At 48.8% G+C, this 24,415-nt stretch overlaps 1 pseudogene; it reads left to right on the forward strand.

The window, feature by feature from the left end:
• The first annotated feature begins 50 nt into the window (after positions 1–50).
• On the forward strand, positions 51–24,208 carry LOC132479620 (zinc finger protein 541-like; annotated as a pseudogene).
• Positions 24,209–24,415: the final 207 nt, after the last annotated feature.

Here is a 24,415-nt window from a genome sequence, read left to right on the forward strand (position 1 = left end):
AGCAGAAACAGCCACTGGGGAGTCAGACCTTGTGTCCACCACAAAGCGACATGAGGAAAGTACAGCAGGGGGCCAAGTCCGAGGGAGTGACAGGGAGTGGCAGACGCTGGCAGGTGGATGGCGCGGGGGTGGGAAGCCACACTGAGGAGGCTGCTGAGGCTGAGACCCACTTCCAGGCCACGGTGCGGCAAAGCACAGACTCTGCCACGGGAACCAGGGGAGGCTGTGCAAAGCTCTAGCTGCTGTGAGGGTGCCGTGGGCGGCAAGACGGGAATCCTGGAGAGTAGCTGGAAGGCTCTCAGCGGAGATGGTGGCCTGGGCTGGAGTAGCAGTGAAGAGGCCAGAAGCGCAAGGATTAGGGATCATGTTAGAAGTAGATTCAGACATGCTGACGGGTCACACATCACAGGGAGAGCTGGTAAGGAAAAGGACAGATGGAGGTTGGCAGGGCAGGCTGGGGTTTGAGCAACTGAGTAGATGCTATTAATAACTGAGATGAGGAAGAGGGACACCTCAGAGGATTGATGGCTTAAAGGCGTGATTGTGTCTGTAACTGTGTGCTGCCTTCGGAGGGACTGGCTAGGGGAGCAGGGCAAACGCTGGTGTCAGGAGGCTTCACAGAAGGGCCAGGTTTCAGTTCAGTCCATCTGAAAAGACGGGGAGGGAGGAGGAGCAGAGGAGGAAGTTGAGTTGGAAGCGGTGCGGGCACTGTGGTTGGGGAAAGGACTCTGGCATCAGATGAACCAGAATCTACAGCCTGGCTCTTCTTCCTTCCTTTGCCACCTTGGGCAAGTCATTTTCCCTGTTTGAGTCTCAGTTTTCTCATTCTGTAACTGGGATGGAAAATGCCTACCCACATATATCTGGTTGGTTTGTTTTTAATGCCCTTTAACTTTTTCTTGTTGTTGTTGTTTTGCTGTGTTGGGCCTTCGTTTCTGTGCGATTGCTTTCTTTAGTTGCGGCGAGCGGGGGCCACTCTTCATCGCGGTGCGCGGACCTCTCACCGTCACGGCCTCTCGTTGCGGAGCACAAGCTCCAGACGCCCAGGCTCAGTAGTTGTGGCTCACGGGCCTAGTTGCTCTGCGACATGTGGGATCTTCCCAGACCAGGGCCCTGCATCGGCAGGCAGACTCCCAACCACTGCACCACCAAGGAAGTCCCGAACCTGATGTTTCTTAAATGCTTTCCGGGATGGCAATCCAGGACACGAGTGTGTAATCTATACATGCGTTTGAGAGCAAATATTCCACGAGTAATAATTATGCCAAGGGTATGGAAAACCCACTGATACTTGACCAGGCGATGGATCAAAACCTGGTGGCACAGTGGTTAAGAATTGCCTGCCAATGCAGGGGACACGGGTTCGAGCCCTGGTCCGGGAAGATCCCACATGCCGCGGAGCAACTAAGCCCATGCGCCACTAGTGAGCCTGCGCTCTAGCGCCCGCAAGCCACAACTACTGAAGCCCGCACGCCTAGAGCCCATGCTCTGCAACAAGAGAAGCCACTGCAACGAGAAGCCCGCGCACTGCAACGAAGAGTAGCCCCCACTCGCCGCAACTAGAGAAAGCCCACGCACAGCAATGAAGACCCAATGCAGCCAAAAATAAAGAAATAAGTAAAAGAAATAAGAGAAAAAAGTCTTCAAGTATTTGGAAACTAAAGAACACTCTTCTAAAATAACTCATGGGTCAAAGAAAAAAAATCAAAAATGAAATTATAAAAAAAAACTACTCATTTACCCAAGGAGTAGAGAAACATGGAAAATTCAGATATATAGGGAAAGGAAAATTAAGTTGATCCATGATGCTACCAATCAATCCCATTCTGTTTGTTTCTATTCAAATTTATTTTTCCCTTTTAAAGACTAGGTCATTCCGTTTTTCAACAATCCTCTTGTTAGTGGCACGGCACTTAGTGGTACAGCATGAACATCCTTTCACGTCAATGGATATTCTCCTACAGTTGTATCTGAAATGCCTGCGCCATAGACCATTGAGACCAGAATGCAGTCACCCACCTGCCCTCGTGTCAGTTATTAGGTGGTTTCTCACATTTCACCAGGAAAAACAATGCTGCAGTTAACTCGCTTGCAGTTCACTGCAAGATCTCCGTTAATTTGTACAGATCGGCCTTAATTTCCTTAATTAAAAAACCAGAGTGGAATTGGCTGGGAGAAAGGACTTAAACTTTTCTAAGATTTTGCATTGTGCATTTCTGGATTGCACTTGCAAGCGTGCTGTTGATGTTACCGTCATGAAGTCCTGCCTGTCGAGTCACTCTGTCCTGGAAGCTCTCAGACTGTTGCTGTCCCCTCCCTTACCCCCCAAGTGTGGCTTCAAGATTGGGTGCCGCCCTGGAGGTGTGGCTTGACCAGGGTCCCTTCTCCCCCTCACCTGGTGCTAAGCCTGGTCTTCTCTGCGAGTGAAGCTGCTGAAGTTGGGGTTCTCGGCCAACTCCCTGAGTTGGACTCAGCTGCTGAAGTTGGTCTGAGGGTGGTAGAGTGCTTCGGCCCGGGCTCCGATGTCCCCGGATGTCATAACCTGTGCTTTCTCCCTCTGTCTAGACCTGGGGCTAGGCGTGCTCAAGGTGCCCAAAGAGGCTAACGAAGGAGGCAGGGCCACGTCTGGGAGCACAAGGAGAGGAAAGCGGCAGCACAGGTCCCCTCAGAACCCACTCCTGGACCGCAACCTCTGCGGGAAGGTGTTCAGCAGCGCCAGTCCTCTCAGCAAGCACTGCCTGACGCACAGCCAGGAGAGGAGACACGTGTGCAAAATCTGCAGCAAGGCCTTTAAGCGTCAGGACCACCTGTATGTAGGAGTCTGGTCGGGATGTCTGTTCAGGGGGCTGCTGGGGGCTGGGCGTGTTCCCGGTTCTTTTGCATCCCCTCCCATCCACCTGCACCGCCCCGCACCGTCGGGTGTCCCAGGTGTGTGCGACCTGTGCTCCTCCCACGGCCAGTGTTTGGTGGGGGCGGGGGGCAGGGCCTACACTGCCCCGGACAGCCCGCCCTCCCCAGCCTCCAGATTCACTCCAGTGAGGAGAGCGCCGCTGCGATTTGCAGACAGGACCCATGTGCTTTAAAAACACACTCCAGAGGCAATTTTGTCATGGAGGGAGTTGGGCTAACTGCGTAGAGAAAGTTTCAGAGTCCCTGGTAGGTGTCTGAGCAGAACAGATATGCACTCCATGAGGAATATATGTTGGGATAACACCAGGGCGTGAGGGGTTCTGAAATGCCTGTTTCTAGAACATGGCAATGCAGTGTTCACTCTCTTTTTTCCTGTTTGAATTCCCCCTTTTATTAACTCGATTTTTTTTCAAAATTTGACTTTAAAAAGCAAGCTCAGTGTAAGAGGAGCAGAATTCCGTTTGTTCTTCATGTCTTAGAAATGATAAGCTTTTCTTGCTGCCGAGGGAGAAGAGACAGACTTTCAAACTGAGAGACTCGTAAGTGGGAGAGGACGATCCCTTGCATGTTTACAGCTCGCCCAGCCTTTACTGAGGCTTCGATGAATCCCGCTTTCATTGTATCCTCTCCCCTCTCGCCATTAAGGATGGGAAATGATTTACTCCTGTCACAAGCTGGTAACAGTTAGGGCTAGAAAGTGGGTCTCCGGATGCCCTCTCTGCTGCTTCCCTCAGATGGAGGCCAAGGGTCCACGTTTGGGAAAGGGTTTCATTATTTACTGGGTCCAATTGATTAGAACCATCCGGGGTAGGATTGTTGGGAACCCAGAGGGTGATTTACCCATTTGTTTATATTTATAATATATTAATGCAGGTATACGTATGATGTAAATATACTACATACTTGCATTCTTTTATATTTGCAGACATTATAGGCGCATTTGGCTTTTTGTTGTTGTTGCTGTGGGGCTCCCAGGTCGCTGTCTAGAGGACTCCTGTGGGAAGGCAAAGACTCCTTTGTTGAAGGAAGGATCATCCCCAAGTTAGCGTTTCCTTAAGTTTGTTCTCAGAACTCTGGTTCTCTGCTTCTCGGGGATGCTAAAAGGGTCTATTTTAAAAACATGGTTTTGTGGGCAAATAAGTTTGAGAGACATGGAAAGTTCAACAGATCTCTCGTTATCTGCTCTGTGGCTTTTCAGTTTGCTCCTAGGAACCTCCAAGAAGTAAAGAGTGTTTTTCCCAAACTTATTTGCCAGCTGAGCCCAAGTCCTCAGGGAGCAACTCTGGAGCCTGGTGTTCCTTAGGAACCCACTTTGGGGAACTCTGACTTGACTCCCACTGATGTTTTTAATCTCAGATTAGGGGTTTGCTTAGGGGTGAGGGCAAGAGCTCCCCCTTCCAGAGGGCTTTGGCCATAGCAGGGGTCTTTCCTCATAGGGTCTGAGCACAGTTTCTGAGTTGCGATGCTGCCGCCCCCTGGGGACACGCCTGGGTTCCTGCAGTTAGTGACCCACGCCGAGACACCCACTAACTTTCTCCTCATGTGATTCCAGGACTGGGCACACGCTCACCCACCAGAAGTCCAAGCCCTTTGTGTGCATTGAGCAGGGCTGCAGCAAGAGCTACAGCGACTACCGCTCCGTGCGCCAGCACTACGAGGTCCAGCACGGCCTGTGCATCCTCAAGGAGGTCCCTCCGGAGGAGGAGCCCTGCGGGAACTCACCCCGTGTGCACGAGGTGGCCTGCCAGCCCGCACCCGCGAGCCTGTGGTCCCTGGTGCCCCCGGAAGCCCCATCCCCCATCTCCCTCTTGTCCAACCGAGACCTCCTGCGCTGTATCGTGAGCAGCAGCATCTGCCAGAAGATCCCTTCTCCCGGGCCAGCCCTGGGAGGGCCTTCAGACAGCGGCGAAGGGAGGATCACGGCCTGTTCCTCCCTGCCCTCGTCAGGGTCCTCCTCCTGCGGCCCAGCCAGCACCCCGGCGGCCCCAGGAGCCCTGGGCACTGAGGTGTTCCCGAGGATCCCCGGCCCCCACGGAAGGAGCCGGGCACGGACGTGTTCACAGCCGTCCACTCACGGGCAGCGGAGAACAGCGGCCCCGACCCAGCCGAGCCGGAGCTGCCGCTGCTCCAGCCCCCGTCATCCCTGGAGGGCTGGCCCGAGGGCGCTCCCTGCCCGCCTGCCTGCCTCTGTTCCATGGCCAGACTGTCCCCGCCAGTTCCCAGCCATCAAGCCACAGTTTCCAGTGGCTCTGAAACCTGTCGGGCTGCCCTAAGAGCAAAGGAAACAGTATGTTTGTCGTCCACAAGCCCTCTGCAGTGCCGTCCCGGGAGGGCTCCGAGCCGGGCCCCGGGCTCAGCAGCGACTCCCCTGCTGGGGAGCCCTCACCCAGCCAGTGCACCGGTCTGGAGGACACGCCGTCTTTCCCTCCCACGCTCCTGAAGGCCCAGGGGGAGGCCTCGGGCGACCCCAGATATGTCAGCACCAGCGGGGAAGACGACTCCTGGGCTTCCAAGAAGAGCAAGTTCGACTGCGACTCCTTCTCGCGGCAGAACCCTGGTGAGCCTGGCCCCCAGGACGGCTAGAAGTCCAGCGGCCTCCCGTCGGATGCCACACCGCTCTTCCAGCAGCTGGTCCTGAAGGCTCAGGAGTCTCTGGTGAGCCACGAGCAGATGCAGGTGTTCCAGATGATCACCAAGTCCCAGCGGATCTTCTCCCACACCCAGGTGGCCGCCGCCTCCTCCCAGCTTCCCACACCCGACGGCAAGCAAGTTGCCCTGAAGTCACTGCAGGGGCCGTGGCCACAGCAACCCCCACCTGTGGCACCCACTGTTGCCTCTCTCCATGCTGGCCCCGTGAACCCTGATCCAGAGGGGTCCCTAGCCCGCAGGAGAAAATCCACACCCGCTTTACCCACAGAGCCCTCCCCCAGCAGCGTGAGCCAGGACCCAAAGGGAAGACCAAAAGTGGCTGCTGCTCCACCTGCCCCCACGGCGGCGTCCCTGGACCCTCCTGGAAACCCAGACATCTCCTCTCTGGCCAAGCAGTTGCGATCCTCGAAAGGGACCTTGGACCTAGGGACATCTTCTCCCTCGGGGCCTGCATCAGACCCAGTTAGGAGGGGAGGAGCCATCCAGAGCCCACCTCCCAGGGAAGCAGGCCCAGGCTGAGAATGGCACGGCTTCCGGGGCCACAAAAGGTGGAGAGGGCCCGGCCTGCTCCTGGGGCGGAGGCTACAGGCTCTTCTCTGGCAACTCCGGGGTCCAGCACTTCCGGAAGGAGAAAGTGAAAGTGGATATTTGCTGTGCAGCTTCTCCAAGCCAGGTAGCCATGGCCTCCTTCTCGTCGTTGGCCGGGCCTCCAGCGGATCCCCCCTGGGACTCCAAGTCCAAGCTGATGATACTCAACAGGATCCAGGTACCAGGGCCCTCTCACGGGACCTGACCATGCGGGGGGCAGAGTCTCGTCCTTACCTGTGTCCGTGTTTCTGACTTGTCCAGGCACTGTATTTAACCTCAGCAAATCCTCAGATGCAGTTTGTTTACAGAGGGGCGAATGAAGTTCCAGAGAAGGGATGGTTCCTCCCATCACCCTCCACCCTGCAACACACACACACACAACAGAACAGGGCTTTAGAGTTGTCAGAGACACTTTGCATCATGTTTCTTCACTAAGCTTTTTCTATTTGCTTTCTTTCTGCCTTTCGCTTCCTTTTGGATTTGCCTCCTTCACTTCTTCAGAGAATGTAAAGGCAGAGCTCCTTTACCCTTGATATTTGTACGTGAAATGCTGTGTCTATTCTGGTTGTGAATCACAGGTCCACAAGTCCGACTTGGCCCCTACTGCAGGCCTGGCACTGGTCCGCCCTTTTGGAGCAGCTTGGGTCCTCCCACATCGTGCCCACGAGGTCCTGGGCGCAGAGAGCTTGGCCACGTCTCTTCGTGATGTTCCGAGGTCCAGCATCCTTCCTGTCGCACCACAGCTACCTCCTCCTCTTTTTTTTTTTTCCACAGCTTTAATATTCACGTGCCATCTAATTCGCCATCTTGAAGTGCACCATCCAGTAGTTTTTAGTTTGTTTACGAGGTCGTGCTCGCGTCGCCACTCTTTGCCAATACACTTTCATCACCGCAAAAAGAAACCCCACACCGTTGGTTGTCACCCGCAATCTCTCCATCCCTCCCAGCCCCTGGCAACCATGCATCTACTTTCTGTCTCCATGGATTTGCCTATTCTGGACACTTCATGTGACGGGAATCCTAACGCTGCGTGGCCTTTTGTGTCTTTTGCTTCTTTCACTTAACCTGATGTTCTCAGAGTTCCTCTGTGCTGTAGCACGGGTCAGAACTTCACTCCTTTTTATCGCTGGTAACTTGTGCATTGTATGGAAACACCACATTTTATTTATCCATTCATCAGATGATAGATATTTGGGTTGTTTTCCCTTCTTGGCCATTGTGATAACGGTGCTGTGAACATTTGTGGACAGATTATTGTTTAGACATATGTTTTCATTTCTCTTGGGAAATACCTTGGAGGGGAATTGCTGGGCTCTAGGGTAATTCTATTGGAGGAAGTGCCAGACTTTCCCAAAAAGCTGTGCTGTTTTATATCCCTACCCAGAGTGTATGAGGCCTGCAGTTTCTCTGCATCCTCACCAACACTTGTTCTTGTCCAGTTGGTTCACCTTAGTGGGTGGGAAATGATAATCTCATTATAGTTTAATTTGCATTTCCCCGATGGCTAATAATCCTGAGCATCTTTTAATGGCCATTTGTATATCCTCTTTGGGTAAGTGTCTATTCAGACCCTTTGCCCATTTTTAAATTGGGTTGTGATTTTATTTTTGAGCTGTGAGAGTTCATTATGTATCACTGATACAGAAATATACATAGTCCCTTATGAGATACATGATTTGCAACTTTTTTCTCTTATTCTGTCTTTTCACTTCTTGATGATGTCCTTTGAAGCACAGAAGTTGTAAGTTTTGATGAAGTCCAATACGTCTGTCTTTTGTTTGGTTTTGGAGTCATCCAAGAAACCACTGCTTACTCCAGGGTCACCAAGAATTATACCTGTGTTTTCTTCCAAGTCTTATAGTTTTCACTCTTGCATCTCATTTCTGATATGTTGGCTCAGATGTATTTTCGTCTTCAGGGTGGAAATATCTACCGGCTCCCCCACCCGATGAAGGAGGAGAACATGGCGGGTGGCTGGTAAGTTCAGAAGCCCCTCGGGAGAACTCTGGTGGCTTTGATGTGCTGGCCCTGGGTGAGCGAGCTCTGGATGCTTCACTCCTGAAGGGGTGAGCACCAGGCCACGGAGAATCGGGGGCATCATGTCCATTTCTTTAGGGTTCGTCCAAAGCTGTCTGTCAGAGGATCAGTGTTTGGGGACGGAGTCCCATTCTCCCTTTCTTCCCCACAGGAACCAGCACAGTGGTGGTCCCACAGACTGGGCAGAGCCAAGGAGCACTTACGTCTGCAAGAATTGCAGCCAGATGTTTTATACAGAGAGAGGGCTGAGCAGCCACATGTGTTTTCACAGCGACCAGTGGCCGTCACCTCGAGGGAAGCAGGAGCCGCAGGTGAAGGGGCGCGAAGCTGCCATTCATCTCAGGATGGAGCCGTCCTCCTGCAGGGAGCCTGGCTGGGGGCCGGGAGTCAGGGCTGTGCTGCTCTGGAGGGGCCCCTTGCTCCCTACGTACTGTGTCTCTTATAGGGCTGGCTCTTCTCTGTGTGTAGGTGTGTGGCATGGAGTTTTGCAAGCCACAAAGACAGGTGCTGAGGCCAGAAGGGCACAGGCAGAGTTCCCCGGGAGGCAGGAAGTCCTTGGACAACATGACCGCCGCCCCTTTGGTGGTCCCTGTTTCGGTGCCAGTGGCTCCAGCGAACCATCCCCTGGGGAGCAAGGTGGGTGCACTTCCTTCCAGCTGCTTTCCAGCTGCCAGTGGGAGCTGGGAGAAAAGCCCCCAAATCCTGACTCCAGAAGAGCTTGATTTGCGTGTTCATTCATCCATTCAACCTCCAGTGAACTTCCTTTGTGTCTGGCCCTGTGCTGGGCAGGGCTGGGGACACTGCAGCGACCACAACAGGCCTGCCCCCGTCTCCTGGGGCTCCCAGCCCAGCGGAGTAGATAGACCCATCCCCGGACACTGACGACCCAGAACGGGCCGGGCTGGGAGAGGGAGCTGTGGGAGCCCCAAGGGCACCAGAGACCCTGCCTGAGGAAGGGGGCGTTGCAGCTGAGAGCCGGAGGATGAGGAGGGGTAAGATGGGCAGAGAGGAGGGGAGATTGCGTGGAGGTAAGAGAGAGTGTAGCAAGCTCAAGCCGTCGTCTCTTCAGCCTGTGCTGGAAGACCCCACCTGGAGAAGTCCATGCTGGACTCGGGTACGGGGTGCATGGAGCCCACTGTTTGTCTCCCAGGAGCTGCTGTCATTTTGAGGGCAACAGGTTTTCCTTTTGTCATGCTGTTGCATCCGTCTGGCCCCCACACTTTAAGTGCCAGTCACTTTAACAACGGATATGAGTTTCCAAAATGGTCTGAGTGAGGGCCTCTCCTTGGGGTGGGGGTGGGTGCCTGAGAAGGCCCCGGCGTCAAATGTCGCCCGGCTTAGGGTCTGGAGTCTGGCTCAGGCGTGGTGGCCCTGCCCGGCTTCCTGCGCTGAGGACTCTGGGCATGGCCATGCTGGGTGTGCATTTGGCTGGTCAGTACCCTTTCCCACTCTCAGGCCATCTTGAGGTCTGAGCTTTGGGGCCGGTGGCCTCAGGTGACCCCCGTGGTTCTGAAGTCTCTTCTTCTCCAGGGACAGGAGAAGGACGGGGAAGAGAGAGACAGCAAGGAGAGCAGCCAACACAGGAAGCGGAAGAAGCTCCCACGGCCCGAGGCACTGCTCATCCCTCCTCCGCCCTCCATGTCTGGGGAGCCGGGCCCGGGAGGATGCCGCCAGAGCTGCCTGCGCTCGCCCGTGTTCCTGATGGACCACCTCCTGAAGGGACTGTCCCAGTGACCTCCCTACACACCGCCCCCGATGCTCAGCCCCATCCGGGAGGGCTCTGGGCTGTATTTCAACACTCTCTGTTCCACATCTGCCCGGGCCCGTCCCGACAGGCTCATCAGCGCCATGCTTGGTGAGTGAGCTTGATCGCCCCATGATGGGCCTGCGGGGGGCCAGACCCCCGCCCCCTGTAGAATTTGGTCCAGCCATTCTCTCTGGCCTACGCCTGGGTCTGCTCTGGGGGTCCCGTTGCTGTTCAGAACTATCCCAGGACCATCTGGGACCAGCAGCCTTCTAGGTGCTTATGACTTTGTAGCCAGAAAGAAAATAGACACCATTTAGCCTAAGCACCCTTCTGCCTGCCCTTTCGAGTAATTGTTTAAACAGCTTTATTGAGGTATAATTCACATGCCATATGAATCACCCATTTAAAGTGTACAGTGATTTTTTAGTGTATTCTTAGGATTGTACACCCATCCCACAATCTAATTCTAGAGCATTTTCATCACCCCAGAAGATTATATCCACGAGCGGTGACACACAGGCCCTGTAGCCCCCAACTCCTCAGCCCTGGGCAACCACCAGTCTACCAACCTACTTTTTCTATGGGTCTCCCTATTCTGGACATTTCATGTAATTGGAATCATAAATTACGGGACATTCTGTGTCTAGTTTGTTCACTTAGAATAATGTTGTCAAGGTTCATGTTGTAGTATGCATCAGTGCTTCATTTCTTTTTATGGATGAATGATATTGAATTCTCTGGATAGACAACATTTTATTTATCCATTCATCAGTTGACGAGCATTTGGGTTGTTTGTGTCCTTTGGCTGTTGCAAACAGTGCTGTTAAGAACATTTATGTGTAAGTTTTTGTTGGACATAAGTCCTCATTTCTCTTGGGTATATAACTCAGAGTGGAATTGCTGGGTCAAAGGGTAACTATGTCTAACCATTTAAGGAACTGCCAGACTGCTTTGCAAAATGGCCGGGTCATATTAAATTTCCACCAGCATTGTATGAAAGTTGCAGTTTCTCCACATCCTTGCTCACACTTCTTAGCTGTCTTTTTTATTACACCCATCCTAGTGGGTGTGAAGTGGTAGCTCATTGTGAGGTGTTTGTTTGTTTGTTTGTTTTGTGGTACGTGGGCCTCTCACTGTTTGTGGCCTCACCCGTTGTGGAGCACAGGCTCCGGATACTCAGGCTCAGCAGCCATGGCTCACGGGCCCAGCTGCTCCGCGGCATGTGAGATCTTCCCAGACCGGGGCACGAACCCATGTCCCCTGCATCGGCAGGCAGACTCTCAACCACTGCGCCACCAGGGAAGCCCTGTCTTGCTACCTTTGTGGAAAGTCAGTTGACCATAAATGATTTGAGATGTTTCTTCTTTTTTAATACAGATATTTTACAGCTATAGATTTCCTTCTGAACATTGCTTTAGCTACATTTTGTAAGTTTTAGTATGTTGTTTTTTTTTTTTTTTTTTTTTTCTTTTTGTGGTATGCGGGCCTCTCACTGTTGCGGCCTCCCCCGTTCCGGAGCACAGGCCCCGGATGCGCAGGCTCCGTATGCGCAGGCCCAGCGGCCACGGCTCACGGGCCCAGCCGCTCCACGGCATATGGGATCCTCCCAGACCGGGGCACGAACCCGTATCCCCTGCATCGGCAGGCGGACTCTCAACCACTGCGCCACCAGGGAGGCCCTATGTTGTGTTTTTATATTCATTCAGCTAAAGTATTTTCTAATTTATCATTCCACTTCCTGTTTAATACACTGACTGTTAAAGAGTGTGTTGCTTAATTTTCACATATTTGTGAATTTTCCAAATTGCTGCCTTTTATTGATTTGTAATCTAATTCTCTTTTGGTCAGAGTACATACGTTGTTTCTTTTTCAATTTAATTTATTTTATTTATTTATTTATTTATTTTGGCTGTGCTGTGCGGTTTGCAGGATCTTAGTTCCCCCACCAGGGGTCGAACCCATGCCCCCTGCAGCGGAAGCGTGGAGTCCTAATGACTGGACCGCCAGGGAATTCCCTTAAATTTATTTTAAAATTTAAAATTTATTGAGGCATGTTATATGGGCTAGAATCCGGTCTGTCTTGAAGAATGTTCCATGTGAATTTGAGAAGAATGTATTCTACTGATGTTTGGTGGAATGCTGTATTTTGTCTGTTTTGTCTAGTTAGTTTCAATTTCCTTGTTGATCTTCTGCCTAGTTGCCCTATCCACTGTTGAAAGTATTGAAATCTCCAACTATTATTTTTTAATGGTTGAGTTCATCCTTCAGTTCTGTCGTTTGTTGCTTGGTGTATTTTGGGGGTCTGTTTGTAGGTGTGTATATGTTTGTAATTGTCACATCTTCCTCACGGCTTGACCTTTTATCATTAGGATGTGATTGTGACATCATTTGTCATTATTACAATAATTTTATCATTATCTCTAGTAATATTTTTGGTTTTAAAGTCTAATGTGCCTGACATTAGTATAGCCATTCCATTCTCTTTTTTGGTTGTTGTTTGCTTGGTATATATTTTTCTCTTCTTTTACTTTCAGCCTATTTGTGTCTTTGAAAATAAAGCATGTTACCTCTAGACACCATTAGGTGGATCATGTGTTTTTTATCCAGTCTTACAAACTCTGCCTTTTGATTGGTTTGTTTAATCCATTCTTGTTTAATGTTATATTGATATGGTTGGATTTACATCTGCCATTTTGCTTTTTATTTTCTATACGTTACATGTCTTTTTCTCCCTCTGTTCCTCCTTTCCTGCTTTCTTTTGTATTAAGTGAGTATTTTCTAGTGTGACATTTTAATTCCGTTAATTTTTCACTGTTTCTTAGTCATTTCTTAGTGGTTGCTCTAGGACTTAAAATATATGTCTTATCAGAATCTGTTAGGATGTGTAATAACTCATTAACAGTGAAATATAGAAACACTGCTCCTATCTAGCTCTATTCCTTCTAACTCTTTTGCTATTATATGTGAGAGACCCAGTAATACCGTACTGGTCATGTTTATTGCTTTATATAATTTTATTTTGTGTAAAAACACTGAGCGGATAAAGGAAAGCAAGCATGATTTATAGAGGTTGTTATATTAACCTTCTTATTTACCATTTCTGATCTCTTCATTTATTCTTGTGGATTTGAGTTACTGTCTGAGGTGATATTCCTTTACTCCAATGCAGCTGTGCTCCTTGTGCAGTTACTGTCACATATATTATATTTCTATATGTTACAGGCCCACAATACATATTGTTTTATGCAGTTATTTTTAAGGCCATTAAAAAAAGAAAAGAAATATGTAATCCTAGTGATTTTTATAGTTACCCATATTTACTAGCGCTTCCCTTTTTTTTTTTTTTTTTTTTGGTTTGGATTCAAGTTACCATCTGATGTCATTTGCTTTCAATCTGAAGGACTTTCTTTACTATTTATTTTTATTAGGGATATATAATTCACATACCATACAATTCATCCCTTTAAAGTATAGAATTCAATGGTTTTTAGTATATTCACAGAGCTGTGCAACCATCACTACCATCAGTTTTCAGAAATTTTCATCATCCCCAAAAGAAGCCCTGTACTTATTAGCAGTCCCTCCTTTCCATCCTCCCCATCCCCAGCCGTGGGTAACGACTAATCTACTTTGTCTCTATCGATGTGGCTATTCTGCGTATTTCATATGAGTGGAATCATACAGTATGTGGTCCTTTATGAATGCCTTCTTTTAGTTAGCATGATGTTTTTAGGTTTCATCCAAGTTGCAGTATGTATCAGTACTTTGTTCCTTTTTGCGGGCTGAATAATATTTCACCTTTAATATTTCTTGTAAGGCAGGTCTGCCAGCAACAGGTATCCTCAGTTTTTATTTATCTGGGAGTGTCTTTATTTTACCTTCATTTTTGCAAGATAATTTGCTGAATATAAGATACTTGGTTAACACTTTTTTACTTTCAGTAATTTGAATATATTATCCCATTGCCTTGTAACCTACATCGTTTCTCTTAAAAAGTTAGCTGTTAATTTTACTGTAGTGCCCTTGTATGTAACAAATTGTTTTTCCCTTTTTGCTTTCAAGATCTTATCTTTATTTTTGCTTTCCACATTTTGCCTATGTTATGTCTGGATGTAGAGCTCTTTGTGTTTAATCTTTGTTGGAGTTTGTAGAGTTTGCTGGATATACATATTGTTTTTCATCAACGTTGGGAAATTTTCAGCCATTAATACTTTAAATATTCTGTCCCTTTCTCCCCTCTTTCTGGTACTCCCAATACATATATATTGTTGCATGTAATGACATCTCACATTTCTCTGAGGCTCTCTTCACTTTCCTATATTTATTTCTCTCTGTTCTTCAGATTTCATAGTCTCCATTGTTCTATCTTCAGGTTTGCTGATCGTTTCTTCTGCCAGCTCAGATGTACTGTTGAGCCGTATTTTGGTTATTGTACTTTTTTAACCCCTGAACTATTTCCATTTGGTTCTTCTTTTTTTTGGCTGCATCGCACAGCATGCAGGATCTTACTTCCTCTACTAGGGATCACACCCATGCCCCCTGCAGTGGAAGCGTGGAGTCTTAACCACTGGACCGCCAGGGAAGTCCACATTTGTATCTTTTTAAAAACTAATTTCCATCTCTTGATGGCATTTTCTCTTTGATGACAAATTTTTATTTTATCTTGCTTTAATTCTTTAAGCATGGGAGCCAGGGGAAGAAGCAGCCCCCATCTCCTTGGCTGCACCTACCTGGGTAGAGCTTCCGTTACAAAGAGCTGGGGGCTAGGTGGGTAAGGGGGTGGGCCATGGCTCCAGTGCCACAGACTCTCACTGTTCTTCCCGAGATTTAGTGGGTTTTCTTGAATGAGTATTTCTTAAAATGCTGTATGCCTTTGGGACAACGTGCAGAGACTTTAGCTTACTGTTCTTTTTTTTTTCTTTTTCAATGATTTTTGTCAGTAAATCTGTTGTTTTGCCGAGTTCCTTACTCTACATTTTCAGAAGTCTTATCCCACTTCCATGCAATCTTTTTATTTTATTTTATTGTGATGTGAACAGTTAATCTGTGATCTGCCCTTTTAACAAAGATTTAAGTGTGCAATACAGTATTGTTGACTATAGGTACAATGTTATACAGCAGATTTCTAGAGCTTGATTAATTGAAACTTTATGCCCATTGATTAGTAACCTCCCATTTCCCACTGCCCCAACCCCTGGTAACCCCTATTCCACTCTTTGATTCTATCAATATGAATTCAACTACTTTAGATACGTTATATAAGTGGAGTCATGCAGTATTTCTCTTTCTGTGACTGGCTTATGTCACTTAGTATAATGTCCTCAATGGTCATCCATGTTGTTGCGTATTGCAGAATTTCTTTTTAAGGCTAAATGGTATTTCATTGTATGTTGATGTCACATTACCTTTATGTGCTCATCTGTCAGTGGACATTTAGGTTGTTTCCACATCTTGGCTATTATGAATGGTGCTGGAGTGAACATGGGAGTTCAGATATCTTTTTGAGGTCTTGACTGCAGTTCTTTTGGATGAATACCCAGAAGTGGGTTTGCTGCATGATATGGTAGTCCTACTTTTAATTTTTGAGGAAACTCCATACCATGCAATCTTTTTTTTCCAATTTTCAATTTTATATTGGATTAGAGTTGATTTACAATGTGTTAGTTTCAGGTATACAGCAAAGTGATTTTGTTATACATAATCACATATCTATTGTTTTTTAGATTCTTTTCCCATATAGGTTATTACAGAGTATTGAGTATAGTTCCCTGTGCTATACAGTAGGTCCTTTTTGATGATCTATTTTATATACAGTAGTGTGTGTATACCACGCAATCTTGAAGAGCCTGCTCTTAGCTGCTCTGGAAAGGCAGGCAAAAAGGGCCTCATGGGTCAGTTGTAGCCAGTCTCCTTGAGGCTCTTCTTTGGGTGTTTTCCAGATCACATGGACGGCTCTTTTGGCATCAGTGTGGTGAAGGACAACAGCAAGATCAGCACTGAACCGTGAGTTGGAACAGACTTAGAACCTGAGGGTCCTTGCAACGTGGGGATGCTTTTACCCTCCTTGCATTCCAGTGTCGGTTTTTCCCAAGGGAGCCTTCATCACGGGAAAGTCAGGTCTAGACCCAGAACCTCTCTAGGAGAGAAGTGGTGGATTTTTCCAGGTGTTTCCCCAATATTCCTTCTGTCCAGACATACCATAGTTGGATGTCTGCAGACAGAATGCCCAGCACCCTGGGGTTCTAGATAGAATTGGTGATGGCGCAGTGAGATACTGTTTTGTAGCTTGGATGTTCCCTTGGATACAGAAGAATGCCAGGTATCAGCACATACCTCCCCTGTCCTAGACCCCAAACGCCTGAAGCCAGAAATCTGGCGAAAAAGCAAATTGGAGGAAGGAAGGAAGTATCCCTCAAGAGGTCTCTGGAATACCAGTGGCGTGTCTGCTGGGCTGATGAGCACTCCCTGTGTCTGAGAGATGGCCAAAAGGTGGGTTCCACAGCCCTGCTGAGCAGGGCTCACCACACATCTCTCTTGTATTTCCCATCTTGGTCACACACCTATGCCTTTTATGTCCGTGTGTGTGGCCTCATTTCAGACACATCAACATAGGGAGCCAGTTTCAGGCTGAGATCCCAGAGCTCCAGGACAGATCACTGGCTGGAAGTGACGAGCATGTAGCTACTCTGGTCTGGAAGCCATGGGGAGATGTGATGACCAACCCGAAGACGCAGGATAGGGGTGACTGAGACTTTGGGGCCAGGTTCCCGAGAGCCCTCCTCCATGTCCAAGGGGTTTCTCCTCCCAGTTCTCACCTTGACCAAGAAGCAGTGATCCCCAGGCGGGGGTGGGGTGGGCAGAGCTGGCCTTCAGCGCAGGACTGCTTTGCTGTGCTGCAGTCCCTTGCCCCACCTCTCCTCTCACCCAGTAGCTGGCCAGGCCATCCAGAGCGGGTGCCAGGAGCAGGGTTTCTGCCCATCCTCCTTGTCGCTCCCTTCCCTCAGCCTGCTTGTAACAGAGAGGTGAGGGAGATGGTGACAGGAGCCCCCCACCCCATCTGTGCTGTTGGGGAGGTTTCCTCTCTGGCACTTGCTGACCCTCTGTGTCTCCTCTCCTTCTCGCTGCCGGGCTGCCTGCTGGAAACAGTGACCGAGCTCTGCAACGTGGCCTGCTCCAGCGTGATGCCGGGCGGGGGCACCAACCTGGAGCTCGCTCTGCACTGCCTGCATGAAGCCCAGGGCAACATCCAGGTGCGGTGCAGGCGAGGCGGGGGCTCAGAGGAGCTGTGGGAAGCTCCCTGGTCTCTTAGGGCCAGGGGCTCTAGGCGCAAGACACGTGCCTTCTACTTGGGGCTTTGCAGCTCACGAGAACCAAAGGCTGGCCACCCACCCTTCTCCCTGGTCGCTTTGGGACTGGTGGTGTCCTTTGGAACGTAGGGGAAATGCACACATACGGGCTCAATCAGTTATTGCTCTGGGGTGACAGCAGAGCACCAGGGTTCCTCCAGCGTTACCTCATCTCAGCGCGGCACTGGGGAGGCGGTGCCTAGCAGAACCAACTCAGGGCCTGCATTCATCTGGTTTATTTACTGAACATTAACTTTTGGATTAAAAATGGTGTATGCAAACCTCTGATGCAACAGAAATGCCTCTGCCTCCTCCAAGGACCCTCCTCACAATCCTGAAGTTTAGAAAATGAAGAAGTCCAACTGTGTGTAGTGGGAGAGGAAGTCACGTCACCCGAGTTGGAGACCCAAGAGTCAGGGCTACATGGTGCTTTTTCTCAAGCTGAGAGGCAGTGGCTGGCACGTGGTGGGTGCTCAGCAGAGTAATCAGCACACATTTACTGGGTCCTCCTGATACCTGGTGATGTCACGGTATCAGGCTGGGGCCAGCTCAGGGGCCCATTCTTGGTTTAATGCTCTGCTGCCACCATCTTGAAATTCTTAATAGTTTCTGAGCACAGGGCCCCGTGTTTCCATTTTGCGCTGGGTCCTGCAAACTGCATAGCGAGTCCTGACCGGGGTTACGCTGTTGAGCAAGACAAATGCCCTCTCTTTGCAGGGCTTACATTTTAGGAGAGTGAACACATGAAATACATTTTTTACAAGTGATAGATAATGATTAGTGCTATGAGGACCATAACATGGGGTAGGGCGGGGGCAGTGCCACTCCAAATGCTGCTCCCTGAAGAAATAAGGAGCTTGTGCCAGAATAAGTCCACACACTGTTTCGTCATCAAGTAAATCTTGCTATGAAAAAGGTAACGTCAGCTGCACTCAACAGTCCGCTTAGTGCTGTAGGCAATGTGTCCCAAGTGGTTCACAGCTGGTGGCCAGTCCACAGACCGACCACACTTTGAGTCGCCCTGGGGTAGGGGTGGCTTTAGGGAGGGCTGCACATATTTTCTGATTGGATGAAAGAATGAAGGTGGGCCTCTACCTCACCTTCCCTCCCTCAGAGAGTTGCCCACCACTCCTGTCGTTCCAGGTTGCCCTGGAGACCCTGTTACTGAGAGGACCCCAGAAGCCACGGACTCACCCTCTCGCCAACTATCACTACACAGGTAACGAGCGTGGCTGCCCGCGTGGTTTTGGCCTGGCTGAGGCCCCTGCGAGCCAGTCACTTTCCATGGCAAGCTCTGCACGTGCCTCCCGGAGTTCTCTTGGGGCCTGCACCTGCCCTCCCAGAAGGGCCCGTCCTCTCTGGGGGACTCAGTGGGTGCTGTTCTCTAGTTGGATCCAACCTTCCCCTTTCCACTGGTTCCCTCGTGGGCTCTTCCTGGCCAGAAGGGGAGTGCCAGGTTGGGGTGGGCTCAGGTTTCCCAGTTGAGCACTCCAGCCTTGGAGTCAGGCAACCAGGGGCCCACGCCTGCCCTTGGCAAGTCTCTTAACCAGAGGAAGCCTCAAGTTGCTGCACCTGTCAAGTGGGGATGGTAATCGCCCCTACCTGCTAAGGTTTTTGTGAGGATTGTGTGAGATAAAGCAAGTAAGGGGCTTAGCAGAAATCTTGGCATATAAGTGGCGCTCGGTGGCCTGAAAAAGGAGGGGAGTCTGCACTTCAGCCGTGGCTGTGGTCCCAGAAGGAGAAACATCCTTCCTCCTCTTGGCTGTTTCTCCAATAGGTTCGGACATCTGGACCTCCATGGAGAAGAGGCTCTTTAAGAAGGCGTTCCGTGCCTACAAGAAGGACTTCTACTTGATACACAAGATGGTAAGGCGAACATGGCAGGCTGGTGTAGACAAGGCTCCTTCACACGGCCGAGGCGCTAGAACTGCAGGGCCTTTCAGGGGCGATACTCTGCTCATGCTGTGAACAGTTGACAACTACAATGCCATTGCTTGGAACAACCTGAAACGGTAGAGAAATGAATCCCATGTTCAAAATAAAGCCCTCCAGACCCCTCCCCACAATCCTACTTCTGATTTGATAACCTGACAGGTATTTATTGCCCATACGGATTTTACACACCTATATGCACTTTCTCAAAAAAGGATGACATCATATACTTAATATCCTGCTGATTAGTTTGCTCTTTTTTTTAACTTGATGTACGCAAAATTGCACATAATCGAAGTGTGAGATTTAATGTTTTTGACATAGTTATACACTTGTAAGACCACCACGATGATCGAGATAATGAGAGTATCCTTCACTCCCAAAAGTTCCCTCCTGCCCCTTTGCAACCCTTCCTTCCTGCCACCCGGGTCCCTAGTCAACTCTTGTCTACTTTCTGTCACTCTAAATTAGTTTGCATTTTCTAGAGGTTTATATAAATGGAATAATCATACAGCACGTGATCTGCTTTGTCTGGCTTCTTACACTCAACCTAATGATTTTGAGATTCATCCATGTTGTCGTGTGTACCCATAGTTCATCCCTTTACTGTTGAGGAGTATACCACTGTGTGGACGGACCACCGTTCATTTAATCATCCACCTGTTGGTGGTTTCCAGTTACTGATGACTACAGATAAAGCTGCTCTGCACATTTACATACAAGTCTTTGTACGGACATGTACTGGGTTTTTTTTTTTTTTTTTTTTTTTTTGCGGACACGGGGTTGGGATTATAAATACCTAGGAGGGGAATGAGGGTAACTTATAGTAGATGTATGTTTAACTTTTTAAGAAACTGCCAAACTGTTTTCCAAAGTGGCTCTACCACTTCCCATTCCCACCAGCAGGTTATGAAAGGTCCAGTTGCTCCACACCCTCGTCGACACTTGGTATGCTAAGTCTCTTTAATTTTAGCCATTCTAATGAGTGTACAGTAGCATCTGACTCCATTTTCCTAATGACTAATGATGCTGAGCATCTTTGTGTTTTTTTGCTCTCTGTGCACCTTCTCTGGTGAGCTGTCTGTTCATATCTTTTGCCTCTGTTTTTATTGGAGTGTCTGTGTTTTTATTGAGCTGTAGGAGTTCTTATTTTGTTCTGAACACCAGTCCTTTATCCAGATATATGCTTTGGAAATATTTTCTCCCAATATGCCATTTGTCAGTCTTCTAACAGTGTCTTTTGAAGAAAAGTTGTAAATTTTGCTTAAGCCTAACTTACTAGTTTCTCTTTTATAGACTGTGCTTTTCGTGTTGTATCTAAGAAATCTTTGCCTAACCCAAAGTCACAAAGATTTTCCCCTATGTTTTCTTCTGGAGGTTTTATAGTTTTAGGTTTTATTTCTAGATTTATGATCCATTTTAAGTTTATTTTTGTATGGGGTGCGAGGTGAGTTCATTTTTGCATATGGATATTTATTCCAATACCTTTTGTTGGAAAGACCATACTTTCTCCACTCAGTTGCTTTTGTACCTTTGTTAAATATCAGTTGGCCATATATATATGCATCTACTTCTGGACCCTGTATTCTGTTCCATTGATCTGTTTGTCTTTTATTAAGCTATTCCCATACTGTCTTTATTACTGTAGCTTTATTCTAAGTCTTGAAATTAGAAAATGTTAGTCCTTCAACTTTGTTATTCTTTTTCAAAGTTATTTTTTGTATTCTACATCCTTTTTAATTCCCTATGAATTTTAGAAATAACTTGACAATTTCAAAATAAAAATTTCTGCTAGGAACTTGATTGGTACTGTTTTTGACTCGTTACGTCAACTGGGGAGAGTTGTTACCTTAACAATATTGAGTCTTCTGACTCGTGAACAGGGTGTATCTCTCTATTTCAATCTTTAATTTTTCAGCAGTGTTTTGAAGTTTTTAGTGTACAGTTGTTGCATACTTTCTGTCAGATTTATTCCTAAGCGCTTGGTTTTTTTCTGTTTTTTTTTTTTTTTTTTTTTTTTTGCGGTATGCGGGCCTCTCACCATTGTGGCCTCTCCGCCGCGGAGCACAGGCTCCGGACGCGCAGTCCCAGCGGCCATGGCTCACGGGCCCCACCGCTCCATGGCACGTGGGATCCCTCCCAGGACCATTGCACGAACTCGTGTCCCTTGCATCGGCAGGCGGACTCTCAACCACTGCGCCACCAGGGAAGCCCAGTACTTGTGTTTTTTATGATGTTATAGAGTTCTTTTTTATTTCAGTTTCCAATGGTTTGTTGCTAGTATGTATAGAAATAAAATTGATTTTTATATGGATCTTGTGTTCTGAAATGTTGCCAAACTAACTTACTAGTTTTGGTAACTTTTTTGTGGATTCCACTGAATTTTCTACATAGACAGTCACATCATCTGCAAGTAAAGACACTTTTCTTTCTTCCTTTCCAACCTGGATGCCTTTACTTTTTTTCTTGCCTTTTTGCACTCTAGAACCACCAGTACAGTATTGAGTAGAAGTGGTGAGAGTGGAAATCCTTGTGTTGTTCATGATATTTGAGGGGAAACCACTCCACCGTTAGCTGTAGGGATTTTGTAGGTCTCATTTATCAGGTTGAAGAGAAGTTCCTTCTATTCCTATTGTGCTGAGAGTTTCCATCAGGAATGGACATTGGATTGTATCAAATGCTTTTTCTGCACCTATCAAGATGCTCATATGATTTCTCTTTTTTAAGTTTAATATGATGAATTACATTGATTTTCGATTGTTAAACCAACCTCACGTTTCTGGGATGAGCTCCACTTAGTCATGGTATATTGTCCTTTATATATATATATATATATATACATACATATATATATATATATATATATATATATATACACACACACATATATATGTATATATATACACACATATATACACGTATATATATATACACATATATATATTGTTCGATTCTGTTCGTTAAAGTTTTGTTTATAAATTTTCATCTATGTTCATGAGGGACATTGGGTCTGTAGGCTTCTTTCCTTGTAATATCTTTGTCTGGCTTTGGTATCAGAGAAATGTTGAACTTACGGACTGAGTTGGGAAGTATTCCTTCCTCTTCAGTTTTTTGGAGGGCTCTGCCTAGCTGTCACATAAGGCTATGAGGTATCCACCACGTAAGGACACTCTGGTTTAATTAGTCCCAGTCGGTAGACATGTGGCTCCACATGATGTCACAGTGAGCGTCCTCGTGTGTACCGTGTGTGCGTTTTCCTGGAGAGAAGCCTTCTTGGGCCAGCCTTGTTGCTCAGAGCGTGCAGAGCTTAGATGGTGTTGACTCTGGTGGCTTCTCTCTGAACTCCTTCATCCCCAGGAGGACTTTGTGATTCTCTGTCCCCCGTAGCAGTGGAGCATACCAAGCCGTAGGGGAGAAACGTTTCAGGAGGGCTTTCAAAAAGTGGCGGCTGGCCCCATGGGGAGGGGATTTAGGGCGTCAAGGCCATACTCACTGCTACTCCTGAGGCACTGTCCTTAGCCGGTTTCTGTCTTCCTCCACTAGGTCCAGACAAAAACAGTAGCCCAGTGTGTCGAGTTCTACTACATGCAGAAGAAAATGAACAAGTTTGACTGCGGCCGAGCCCCAGTGCCGGAAAAGAGGGTCAAGAGAGAGCTGGGTGAAGCAGACAGGACAGAAGCGAAGGTAGAGGGTCTCGGGATAGGGCTTCAGGAGTTCAGCACGGATCTGGATGCCCGGTGCCCATCCAAGCTGGCTGGCGGTGGGGGGGTGCACCCCGCGACGTCTGGATGCTCTGGACACCTGCTTCTCCCTTAGAAGGGCGGCGGGGCGGTCAGCACCCTTTCATCACCTCTGCCCCCTGTGCAGGTCACTCGTAGCCCTCGGAGGAAACCCAGCCACCGTCCAACCCCCGAATTACCGAGGACTACTGAGAGTTACAGGAGGGAGTCCATCCCCAACTCCAGCCCAAACACCGGCTCGAAGCGGACCCCTGAGCTGCCGGGGAGCAGCAAGGGCCAGGGCTTCTTTCCCTGCCGGGAGTGTGAGAGGTACCGCCCTTTCCCTGGATGCTCCCACACTGCCTGCCCTCAGCCCTCTGGGGTGCCCCCCTCAGGGCTACCCGCCTCCCCCTGCTCTGACCCCTGTGTCCTCTGGTGCCTCCTCAGGGTGTTTGGCAAGATCAAGGGTCGGAATGCCCACATGAAGTGGCACCGGCTTCAGGACCACGTGGATCCCACCGCCAGGGCAAGGTGGCCCGTGGAGCCCTTCCAACTGTAGGAGGAGGAGGGCGAGCTAGGGGCTGGCATCGGCCCTCTGCGTGGGCAGCTAGTTGGGATGGGCACCTCCAGCCCTGTTGCGTCTCCTTTGTTGTTTCTGTACGTTTTCCCTTGTATATAGTATTAAATTTGTTTCTTAAGAAGCTGTCTTCTGGCTTCCCTGCCTGTTGATCCAGCGAAGGCTTTTGAGCCCCTGCCGCTCCCAGAAGCCACAGTGACTGAGTCCCTGCCCTGGAGGACCCTCATGCATGAATGCAGCCAGCATTCATCAAGCACCTGCTGTAGCTGTGCCAGACAATGCCCAGTCCACGTGATGGGGACATAGTGATGGAGGGACAGGCCCCTCCCCTCACAGAGCTTACATTTTAGGAGCGGGAAGGTAGGAGTGATAAAGCAGCAAAAAGGTGAGTTTAGATATCTATAGTGCGTATGCTTTGGGCCGTAATAACAGAGGAGTCGGCGTCGGTTTAAGCTCTCAGGACACGTGGTGGTGCCAGTGGCTCCACGGTGAAGTCAAGGCCTGCCAGCAGTGGCCAGCGTCTGCAAGTCGGCTGCAGCAGCAGCAGCAAGAATCCCCTCTTGTACGCGGAGCACCCAAACCTTCGGAGGGTGCAGGGCAGAGAGCAGCTCCCTCCCTTCCTTGTTGCCCTTTTTAAAAGTGAGGAAAGCTTGTAGCAGCACCCAACAGAACGCCCCTCACGTCTCCTCGGCCAGAACTGTAGCCCGTGCTCTTTCTAAACTGATCCGTGGCAGTGGAAAGGGAAGTGGCCACCGTTATCCCGGACCCTCAAGATTTGTCTCCAGGGCAAAAGCGTAAGTTGTGTTCCCCCCTGGTTCTCCCCAGTTCCAGGACTGGGGAGAACCAGTGTGTTCCCTCAAATTTCTTGTCACCCGATCCAAACTGGAATCCCATTTGCCAGGAAAAGAAG

The sequence above is a fragment of the Mesoplodon densirostris genome, chromosome 19 (assembly GCF_025265405.1).
Source record: "Mesoplodon densirostris isolate mMesDen1 chromosome 19, mMesDen1 primary haplotype, whole genome shotgun sequence".
NCBI lineage: Eukaryota > Metazoa > Chordata > Mammalia > Artiodactyla > Ziphiidae > Mesoplodon > Mesoplodon densirostris.